This window comes from Centroberyx gerrardi, chromosome 8, assembly GCF_048128805.1.
Source record: "Centroberyx gerrardi isolate f3 chromosome 8, fCenGer3.hap1.cur.20231027, whole genome shotgun sequence".
NCBI classification, from domain to species: Eukaryota; Metazoa; Chordata; class Actinopteri; order Beryciformes; family Berycidae; genus Centroberyx; species Centroberyx gerrardi.
Window position 1 is genome coordinate 11,724,253 of NC_136004.1, and position 12,719 is coordinate 11,736,971.

Sequence of the window (12,719 nt, forward strand, 5' to 3'; positions counted from 1 at the left end):
TAATATAATATAATATAATATAATATAATATATAATAATTAGTAGAAATAGTATTATAGTACAGTTATATATTAGTAGTTGTAGTAGTAGTATCATTGTTCTTGTGAACTGCTCCTCGTTCAAGAATAAGTATGAGATATACAACATATTCACAAACTCAGTCAAACCACAGAGATAAAACTGCTTTATCCTGTTTTATCTCTATGGGTCAAACCATAACAATTTAGAATTTAGAATACATGACTTTGTTCATCAATTCTCTTTGTTTTAATTTACAGAATTGAACCACTACTCCATGCTGGTGACAAAAGAGCAGTTTTCACACTTGAGCAGGAGGTAGAAATGTGTCATGGTGATGGCAAACAATGCCATGAGACTTCGAGAGCTGTAGATTGCTGCTGTGCAAGATGATGGCATCTTCCAGAGCATCACCTCTGTGAGCCTCTCCACTCCGACAGTGTGCAGAGGAGTCATATCACACTGAGGCACATTTACAGGGTTCCTTTTGACAGGAACAGTGACAGAATGAAGGAGCTGAAGTACCACTATTTACAGGTAAGACCTGATCAGTGTACACTATGTCTTGTATTTCAGTATTGCATTGTGTAAATACCTACTTCCAGAATATATAAAATCTGTGTACTTTACTGTACTTGTGTGAGTAGCGTGTTTTTCTGAGCTACTTTGTATTTGTATATTTGCATGGAGTGATGGAGCTGGAGGCAAATGAAACCCTGCACATTTTGTATATGTGGATTCAACTGAACCAAAGTCAGAAGACTTTGCACAAACATCATTGGTCATCGAGACACAAGAGATGTGCCGGGCCAACGTGGGTGTAGAAAATGATGCACTTTCCCAAACACCCATCATTGGGCCTTCTCGCCTCCTTGGAGGAACTTTACAGCAATCTCGTTCCTGATAATGAGAGGGGGTTGGCGAGGGCCGACTTACCAAATGATATGGTAGTTTGGGACAATGTCAGCTTTCACCACTCTGCTCCTGTAAGGGAGTGATTTGCTACCCACTGACGAATTTCAATGGAGTTCTTCCCGCTGTATTCCCCTTCCTCAATCCAATTTTCTTCTCAGCATGGAGGTGGAAGGTTTATGATCATCCGCCTCACAACTAGATGTCTTTCCCACATCTTGCGAGGACGTGACAGCAGATGCATGCAGGGGAGAGCGGAGGCTGGCAAGATGGGTTTTTCCTTCATTCTATTGCAAGGGACAAAATTATTTGTGATGTGGATGAAATGTTGTGGTCAAACAGAGAGGAGAGACTGGGTGGCCAATGAGATGCCGGAGCAAAGTTTCTTTTGAGTATTTTCTTTAGTGTGGATCATCTGCCTTTGACATACTGTATTCACTTATATAGCAACATTGTTATACCCAATGTACCTTTGTTTTGCTTTATAAGCTTGCATTTGTTTCATATTCTCCTGAAAGTATTGGGAAACCTGTGAAGAAACATTTTTGTTGAATTTTTTTTTTGCTGATTGCAGTGAGTAGATGTTACTATGGCCAGGCAGGAAAACTTTTTAGCTAGTGGCCACAGTGGCTGGTGAACTCATGTTTACCAGCCATTTTCACTATATATTTTATAGCCAAATATTATTTTAGAATAGATTAGAACCCTCTGAAGGTGGTGGCTAGAGTAGATAAATAAATCAGTCAATCTACTATCTTTTCCAATGTTTTTTCTCTGTGTTCTCTGTTCCTACCCTGTCCTCTGTCCTAAGACCAGCTGACGAAGTGCCCTTTCAATTCATTCAAATTCTCTCTCGGGACACTGTGAAAAGAGGTGATCATCTTCATCAAATGAGGTTAATGCATTCTCTGTGTCTGACTACAAACTATCTTTTATCCTCCCTTTCCTTTCCTTTCCTTTCCTTTCCTTTCCTTTCCTTTCCTTTCCTTTCCTTTCCTTTCCACCTTTCCTTTCCTTTCCTACTACACCAGGAGGCTGTGTCTGATATAATTTCCTAATAATTATGGATTTTATAAGGTAGGAAGAGGTTAAATTCTTCTCTCTCTTTCCTTCACTCAGACTGACTCATATTGTTGTCTGTGATCACTGCAGACTAAATGAGTTAGGGATATTACATTTTAACTGCAACCTCACTGGAATGCGATATACAACTTTATTTCCACACAAGGTCGCAAATCACTGTTGACCTCAATTGACATTATCACACAAAAACACAGCATAAACACTGAAATACATAAAGGCAGAAGGAATCGAGGCTTTCGTCAAGATGGAAAACTTTCCCATCACCTTCTTGTTTAAATCATTATAAACTCAGGTCTCTTTTCCCAGTTTGTTACAGGTCTCTTCATGTCATCTATAATAGGTTTCTTAATTTTCTCGCCTGGTTTAGCACTCTGGCCCGCTGACTCTGTTTGTCTCCCAGTTAGGAGGGGAAACCAAAGAACATGTCTTGGACGATATAGTGAGAAGTTAGGAAGAAAAGTCTGCCAATACTCTAACTTTCCAGGAATACTTTGCTTTTATTTATTAGACAAAGCCTTTCACAATTTCTGAGTAAGTTACAATTGAATCTGATGTCTATTGGCTACATCTGTATGCTAATGTGAGTTTCTCCTCCAGGGGTCACTGTTTCATCACTAAACCACTGTCCTCATGAGCCGCGCTTGTGTCTTATTTTGCAGAACCCTTTGAAGCTTGATCCAAGGGCAATACTGCCCAGCTTCAATACCTTTTTAGACCAGGGAGGTGTACCTGCAGGGGGTCTCATGTGTAGAGGTTGTGCCATATTTGACATATGAGTTATATTGCTCTTAATGGATCTGTTGATCTCACACAAATTATTTATCAAGATTGACAGACAGGTTAAATTCCACAGGAACTACTTTCCTCATTGATTCCCAGTTTCCTTATTGCTGCCCATAGTGATTGCAATACTCGTGATTGATCAGGCAGCAAGCACTTGTAAAGCTTTACTGTTCTAATCCAGACTAAATGGTTTACATACTTATTGCATTATGAAACAGTTAAAGAAACATGGCTGTTGATGGACATTTTAGGCAAAGATAACGCTCTCATTCCTCTCTTTGATGATGTATATGCTGGATTATTTATATAAAGAGCGCAGGACATTTATTCTACCACAGCTAATGCCTCGGAATCTGTGTATCCACACTTTCAAGCATGATGTAACTCGCGCTGATAAAATAATTGAGCCATTAAGCTATTTGAGCTGCGACATTGTTAGTGTTCTGCTGATAAATGACAAAGTTCTAGTGGCATTCTTTCCACTGTGTTTACTATATGCTAGATCTCTGTTGACCCAAAAGTAAGAGGTAAACATACTTTGTTCTCATTTTGTGTGGTCCCCCTGAGAACCAAAACAATTGGTTTCAGGATTTGGACAGTGTGAAAAAGCAGGGTCAAAGAAGCAGACATAGACAGTCAGATCCTTCACTTTGAAAAAACACTCTCTATTTTCTTATATGAACATTTTTATTATTTGTTATTATATTGATAAACCTCTGACATCAAAAAGATCCAAAGTACCCCAATAGCAGATTTTTCTTGTGTATGATTCCTTAAATGATTCAACACACAATAATGTTTTCTTGATACCCAGAGATCATACTGACACAGCAATAGTATTCATGTGTTTGCTTTGCCTTATTCCATTACTGTAATTTAAAAATAACTGAAACAAAAACATAAGGATTAATTTTACGCCTTTTACCTCAAGTTCACCTCATTGCCTCCAGAAACCTCCCTGATGAAATTAATTAAAAGATAGAGAAATTATTCAATGCTATTATACCTTGTGAACAAATATTGGAAAGTTTGGTTGAAATGGATATTTAAGCTCCTGCATACTAAAAAAGGAAACCACCAGTGACATAGCCTGACCTTTGTGTTTCCTAGATGCTGCATTAGGTAGCAGCTCTCATCAAGATGACCTTTTTTACACTGAAAGAAATGACCTTTCATTATCTCACTTTTGTTGTTCGGGTAATGTCATATATTGTCTATTGTCTAACTTTCCAACTGTAACAACTGGGTGTCACAGCTAATTGTTATGATGTATTTACTGTAGGATGGGGACGTAATTAAAACCCAATGGCTCAGGCAATACATACCGTACATATATTACCCCTGATTTACATATTTTCACCATTGTTTATAACTGTAACATTGCATTACACATGAAAAATGTGTCTGAATGAAGGTGCAGACAATAGTCATGTGTCCATTCCCAGATAATCAAAGACATTTCACAGACACTCCAACCAGCATCAAAGTTTTGATTAGATACTGCATCAAGCTTGCTGAAAATAGACTGCAGCAAAGCAGTCAAGTAGAGATGTACTGTATATTTTCCCAGTCAAAGCAGCTGGACCAGTCCTTGATGGTAGTTTATTTTTAAAAAGCAAATCTCACACCATCACTAGAAGGTGGACTGTCAGATTCCTTCCTATCCTGTGGTTTGTTTTGGCGCTCGCTAATATTATAGAGCAACTGATTATTAGACTTCTGGAGTGAGGGGGAGACAGAGTGTGCCCGCTCTGGAGAGCTGGAGTGCCCTCTCCCTCTGCAGTAGCACATCTGGATCTCATCCCCCTGTAAGGCGAAGCCAATCAGCACATACCTGAGCAAACACTCTTGACTTTCTTGGGATTCAGCAGCGGAGAGGTTCAAGCCTTAATTATCACAGCCATTTGTCAGAAGCCTAATGATTTCCACAGGTACGGTCCACACTCTGGCATTCCAGAGCAAATAGAAAGATTCTGCACTCTGGAAGTGGACCAGGCACATTTTGATAGAAATTTGGCTATCTGAAGCACGCAGACACTGTGCAGTAAAGTGTGTTCTGAGTATCAAAGGGAACATTTCAAAGGGATAAGAAGATCACTTGCTTGATACTGTAGCCTGTCCCAGGACATGACTCATATCACAGACTTGTTTTTTGAGCACCCTCACACCCTCTATCCTCCATCACACCCACACATTTGCCCCAACTACCTATCGATAACGCAAGGGAAGGGGAGGCTGGAGTATTTATTCATGGTAGGGTCCGTCTCCACATCCTCCAGCATCGTGGATCACAGCCAGCATGTGGATGCGGATGCCCTTACCTGTGTGTTTGCATCCTTCTGACTGAGATTTCTGCCACCTTTCCTCCTCTGTGGATTTTCCGCTCTTTTTCCACCCTTGTTGCGCTGAACACATTTTAGAGAAGAGAAAACATGGAAAGCAACAGAGCAGAAAATTGAATGCAGATTTCTTTTTTGCATTCTACGATTGGCCATGATGCGTAAGCTTCCCGTAATGCCTCATCGCCACCATCGCCAGCCAACACAAGCTCATTCCTCTCTCATTCCCCTCGCTGTTCGAGTGCTAATTCCAAAGAAATGATAAATTAGAACACTTCGGATTTGTGACCAATTTTCAACCGATTTTCTTCGCAAGTATATTTTGGCCCTGATGCAAAGTGACAACAAGGTGCAAAAAATATAGAGTATAAATATGACATCAAGCATATGTTGTGCAATGAGAAAGAACTGACCTGTTCTCCACCACACAATTATGAGCTCTTAATAATTATGGATATGGTTTCAGATGAAAGTCTAACTTTTGCATGGATGAGTGCACAAAAATATTTTATATCAAAACCATTTAATATCCCAGCATGTTTTGAGTAGCATTAACATAACTCCTGAAAAATGCCCTCTAGGACCCTCTAAGGATGATCTACAACAGGCTGACAATAAGTAAAGATAGCAACAGGTTGCACACACTCCATAACCAATACTGTCTGCTACCATAGATCTGGACACTGTAGAGATGCTCCCTCTTAGCTTCCTGTGCCATGGAAGAGTCTGCAGGTTTTCATTCCAGCCAAACACCAGGAGATTTCAGTGATTGGTACAACTTCAACCAGAGAGGAGGAACTGATCAGTGAAATCAGCTGCTGTAGTGTTTGGTTGGAAGGAAAACCTGCAGACTCTTCCATGGCAGAGGACTGGACACCACTGGCTGAGAGGAAACATTGATCACACTTAAGAGAAACTTAGAGTCTCCAATCCATATGTGTACTACTGAGTGTGTGTGTGTGTGAGAGTATAAAAGACATTCACCATCCCTGTGGCTCAGTATCAAATGTCCCTGTAATGTTTGTGGCAGCGGGACGTGCTGCTTGTCACAGGACCACGGTGACAGAGAGCTATTCTGTCAGCCACAGACAATGCAGCAGCAGCTTTTGGATTAGTCTGCTGATTGCAGTGGCAGGTGTACTGAGCAGGGGCGGACGGTGCTGACGGCCTCGGTGACAAACAGCAGACATCCCCGGGACACTATCTGATGGAACTTGTGGCCCGGCAGGTGCTGCAACAATATGTCATTTTTTTAACTTACGATCAAAGCCTTGGCCTTTTGGATGTTCTCCCTTTTGGGTGTTCATGTGGATTAAGCAGATAATAAATGACAATTGCTTTATTACCACAGAAACAAATGCCATGATTTTTATATTAACAGTCAAAAGTTTGGACATACGCATTTTTCTTTATTTTTACTATTTTTCACATTTTAGAATAATAGTAAAGACATCAAAACCATGAAATAACACAAATGGAATTATGCAGTGATCAAAAAATCAAAACTATCTTATATTTAGATTATTTTATATATAAATATTTTAGAAGTAGCCACCCTTTGCCTTGATGGAAAAGCAAAGGCTTTGGAAAGAAATTCATACATAGGCATCATTTTCACTATTTATATTTGTCTAAACAAATTTCAAGCATTTAAGCATAAGCCTTTAGATCAAAATGGCTTTAAGATAATGAAAAACATTTGACTGGTAGTGTAGAATCTGTACATTGATAATATAATAATTACACAGCAGTTATTGTCTTGGCTTATCACACATAACATTTCATCTGTCTTTAGGACAGCGTGAAAAGGGTTCACGCCACTAAATGTGTAAGGGTCTCCTCTCCTCATTAGCATCTCTTATCAGCCCACCCAGCCAACACTAATCAGCACAGATCAGTCACGGCAGGAAGAGTGAGGGAAGAAGGGAAGAGGGGAAGGGTAAACTTCCTGTGGAATGTGCCTCTTAAAGGGTGGGGTGCTTCTCACAGACGGAAGAGGGGAGCGTTTTACCCTATAGCATTATAAATGACAATATGCAAAGTCAGAATACTATCCTGTGTCTGTAAAGGAAGAGACAATTATTTAACATCATGGCTTCTTCAGGACTGAGAAAATAATCTTGTGATTTCTAAGTCTTACATCGATTTTGAACCAGAATATAGCCAACTCTTTTGAAACACTGACAAAGAGTCACCAGTGGACAGCTGAATCTTTTTATTTAAATTTATCATGCATATAAAACAGCTGATGAAAGTAATCAGGTCATCACTGGACAGGATTTACAGGACAATCCAGATTCACCTGTAACTTTCCACATCAGTCCATCTCCCCTCCACACAATCACAGCTGGCTACCTACTGGAGCTGCAGATTGGTATCAATCCTGGCTCAAACTGCGAAGCCCTTTTTAGTCTTTGTTAGGTCGCAATCACAAATCCAGATAACAAATATTTTCTACTCTGAGTCAACATCGTGAGGGTTCAAATCTTTGTCCCATTTGAACGCAGCCCCATTAGAAAATGTCCAAATTTGGCGATAGCCACGAGGCTGATGGAGGTGTGCACCTGATTCTGAGTGTCCTGGAATAAGAACGGGGACATTCCTCAATCTGATTTCTTATTTCGTCTTGGTAGAACACTCAATTTTTCAGCATGCATACCTCCACATGTTTTCACTGACACTCAACCTTTACGTAACTGGCCCGGGCACGAAGTCACCATCTGTGTTCTGGCTTTTTAGTGTCTCTCATTAATGATTACAGCAAAGTTACCTCCTCAAAATTGCCACCATGGACCTATTGTACAAACTGAAAAACATGAGCCTGACCTGACCTAAGTCCACCACAATAGGTTTCATAAAGATCAACAACAGTGAAAGATTTGGTAAAATACTGGTAAAACCAGCATCATCGCTTTGCAACCTCAAACAAGATTTCAGAAGAAATCCAAAGTAGAAAACAACCGACCGACGTGCGTGCATCTCTGACTTGTTTGTAACTGGTTCGGTTTACGTTTGAAATATAATTTGATCGAGGATAATCGCTCAGCATTGATTTTTCTTCTTTGTTTTGTTGTTTGATGTCAGATCAGAGGGGATGATTTGACAAAACACAGAGAAACTTCTGACTATCTGTGTGATAATAGATCTTCTCAAAGCTGCCTGAGATGACCCAGAGATCACGGTCCCTCTGGGATCAGGGTCAGCGCAAAGGCCTTTTCAATGTGTATTAATGCACACGCCTGTCAATCTCTGCATTCATAAGGAATTTACTGCAGTGAAGCTATTGAACGTGGCTTCATGACATACTCATTAATATTGGGTGTACAGTATGTGTGTGTATGTGTGTGTGTGTGTGTAGTACTGTTAGGAATTTGAAATGCAAAATGTCATATGCCACATATAAAAAAACAAATTACTGTCGGTTGTGAATGGTTCCGCACTGGTTATGACTTCATTGCTTTTGGGAGTAAAATTAGCACTTTGACAATTCTTTTAGCTATGGTTTGAATTTTCCTGATTAAATTTCCTTGTTTTTGCTCTCAAGCCCCGACGGTGCAGAGCATCTGAGTTTAAATCAGACAAGCAATTCTAAGAATTCCTTACAGAGGATGCCAGTAAATATTTTTTTTTTATGATGATGACAGAAAACAGAAAAGTCCCACAGCAATGGCAAATAGCTCGGGAGGTGCCTTTGATAGCTTAATGCTCAGATGGAATTGTTTTGGAGAGGAAAGTTCCCACTGCATTTAGACGCCATATAGACGAGAATAAAGCTGCTTGTTCCCCAGTGACTGATACAGATACCCCGACTACTTTCATCCAACCTCCTGGCACAACACACTGCATTCATCGAATGTACCCCAGCCCCTGGTGGACTGTAATACTGCACTAATGAGTGGGCAGTGGAGACCTTGGACCTGACCTGAGGCTCCCTCTGGGCTACTGAGCAGTAGTTACAACAGTAATTTGGACATGATGGCCTGACACCGCCACATGGATGGCTTCATTTCTTCCATATGTGACATGCCTGGTTTGGGAAATGAGATGTCACACAGGAGTCGTCTCTGTAGATTGTTAACTGCAAGAGTGGAAGATATTCTGCAAACTGTTTAAGTTTCTACCAGCATAAATCGCAGCCCAAAAGTAACAGCAGATTTTGGCAGAGATACAAACTAAAATGTTCGTATCATGAGAACTTCTGTAGAGATAATTAAAAATCAGAACCAACTCTCCTAAAAGACTCCTTTTGGAATTCAGTGAAAAATTTTATAGGAGTGGTTCCATGACAAAAGTAAACCAATTTATATCTATTATATTTTTGAAGCAGTGCTTTAAGATGCCACTGGACAGTCCATTAGGACTGTAGAGTCCTGTAATATGATTTTGAGTTACATAACTTTTCAATCCAAAAAAGACTGTGAAAATCCTGTAGGACATCGTTCTGAAGTGTCCAGTAGGATCCTTAAATGAAAACTGTAAGTGAAATTTGACATTTCTGTAAGTTACATTTTTAAGGACTGACTGTATGAAAGATTCTAATCGGCCTCTGTAGTTTTTGTAGCCCTTTGTGTAGCATTTCCTTATAGGAATAGAAAGCCATGAATCTATATCTGCCTAAGTCATCTATTGACCTTACATTTACAGAAGGGGTTCAGTCTCATGTAAATCCAAATTTCTGGATTGTATACCAGCAAAACTGGTATAGGTTGATGCAAAGTTTGATTGCAAAAATTTTACTGATCAGCCATGGCAGCCATTTTTCTTCCCTCCATTACCTGGAAATGGGTTTTCCTCCAGATCTGCTGAACTGACCGTGGCTGCAGTGTTCAGGGCACCAAAATGAACATAATAATATTGGTGCTTTAATGCAAATCTGACCGATTTATGTAAATTGCACCTGGACTAGCACAGAGCCTGAATATTTTTCAGCTGCTGCTAAAGCTTGTGAAGGTCGTGGGATGGCATGCAACTTTCATCAATGAACCTTGACTGCGTACGTGCGGACCGGAGGCTCAGCCAGCGCCTGCATTCACGCTTGGCTGCGGGGGAATACGTCGACAAACATGAGACAAATAACCAGTCACTGTAAAATGAGATGGGTGGTGTGAATTGAACCAGGCATTAAGGGGGTTGTCATACGCATCAGCAATGTTCCTCCTGCCTGACATCTCATTCACAGCTCCAAAATAACACACAGGCTTCTGGCAGCCAGAGAACTCCGGGGTGAAATAACAGCAGGAGGATAATGCTTTCTCCCTCTGATTCTGCTTCACCTTTTCATACCCAGATCATTAGTGATCAAAAAACCCCTTTTTATCTCACCGCACTCTATGGTGGCAGAATTGAAATATAACATTTACATGATTTAGCTTTCATTTTTAGAGAATGGTTAATTATCTAAAATAACACTGCTTCCAATAGCAATTCGAAAACTATTTTTTCAATGACTTCAAGAAAGGTTTTCATTATTCATTATTCCGTAACTAAATTATGAAATTGAATAAAATCTCTGTGATAACCTCTGTGTGGTGTGATTTGCTTTATTTTCTTTGTTCTTTTTTTGTTCTTGAAAATGCACTTTTCACTTTGATTCCTTTGTGGCTTTCAACTTTTCTTTTGTTTTCCTTGATCCCAAGAAAAGTTCACCACAGTGAGTTTTAAGTGTTTTTGAATCTTGAATACATATATGCGTTTGATCTGATGGATATGAATTAATATTAGACTGAAATTCAAAGTTGGGCCACATGCTGGCTATAAACCTTTCTTCATTTTGCAACTGAAAGGCAGCAGATAAACTATGAAGCATTCAATACCTTTAATTTCATTACTACTTCATTTATCAGAAACATTGTCTATCTTACCTAAAAAATGTTTATCAGTCCTTGGATTATGCTACAGTCACAGGCTAATTCAATTTCCCACTTTATAGAGGAACTGATTCACTGCAATGAAAATTATTCTTCCAAAGGACCTATGTAACATACTTCAGCCAACTAATTGTTTGAACTTACAATCTGTTGTTTTGATATTATGAGAGCTGCATTAGCTAAGAACACCTTATAAACCATTCTACTACTCAACAACTCCTCAACAAGTTATAGATCAACCTGAGATTACATGATGTCGTGTTAGAATAGATTCATAAAATTGGCTTGTGATGAATAAGAAACTAGTTTTCATACAGTTGTAATTTCTTGCCCAGTTGGCTGTAGCAGATTATAATCCACTTGATTTGGAAATGATTGTTATGACGACCAAGAATGAATGTGGAAAAAAAGCCATTTGCAATGTTATATTACAACAGACATGGCTAATGATGTAAACAATGTATTATTACAAAAAATATGAATATATTAAGCATGGGGTGGCATGGTGGCTCCACATCCTTTTTTTTTCCAGTTTCCTCTGGGTGGTCCAGTTTCCTCCCACAGTCCAAAGACATTCAGGTCAGGTGGACTGGAGACTCTAAATTGCCCTAGGTGTGAATACATCCCCATCACTCTGAATAGGAATAAATGGGTATGAAAAATCAATGACATTTGAATTTTACAATACTGTAGCTCATTTTTACACCCTGCAAAACCTTCTCACTACAAAACATTACACATGCATCCACTCACTGATCCAACTGATTTCTCACACTCCATCCTTTCCTTTTGTGTGTCAAACATTTGTTAAATAAATTATTGATTGTGCTCTCTCAGTCGGTGTTTGCCTCCCTTTGGTACCACCTGTTGAGCGAGGGTTGTAACAATATTAATAAGAACGAAGTTTCATGAATGAAAAATGTAATGTTTATGGAGTTTGCTCACTGCATCCACAGTAATTGACAAAAATATGTAATACCTGTTAGTCATTCAATCATGGAATTACGTTAAATAATTTGCATGGGATACTGTACTGTACTTGTGTTGATTATGTCATTCACTGAACACGTTGCTGTACGTCATGCTAAAAACAGTATGTTCATACATTTATTCATTCAAGCTATTCACACTGCTCTCAATGAAGATTATTTCTGGATCTTTGGATCTTGAACCCTATGTCTTAAATCCCATCGGAGAGAGACACATTAAGTGTCCATTAACAAAGATTTTTTTTCCTCACCCACTTTAGAGGATACACTCACTTACAAAAAAAAAAAATCACACTTGGCTAGACCGTAATGCCTCATCATGGTGTCAAAGTTGGCTGTTGAATCAGACTCAATGCTGTTATATTCCTCAGAGGAAACACAGGAGAGGTGGCGACTTGTCTGGAGGTTTGCAGAGCCACTGATTGATCGCTTACTAAAACAAGCAATTGGCTGTGTCCAAAAGGCTTTTGTTATTGTGGATATTACTGAGGAAGCTATTATCTCAACCTTTGGCTCCATTGTGAACCTGAGTCTCAGAGCCAGTGTTTGTCTCCGTGTTTTTGAGGCCATTTTCGTCACTGAGCTCTTTATTTCCAGGGGAGAGAGATAAGGTTGATCCGGAGGAAATATAGAAGAGTAGTCACTGGCTTTGGCAGAGAGAGGTGAGAAATGACTGGAGGGATTTTATTTGTGTCTCTACCCAATTCAATAAATCTTTGACTCAAACT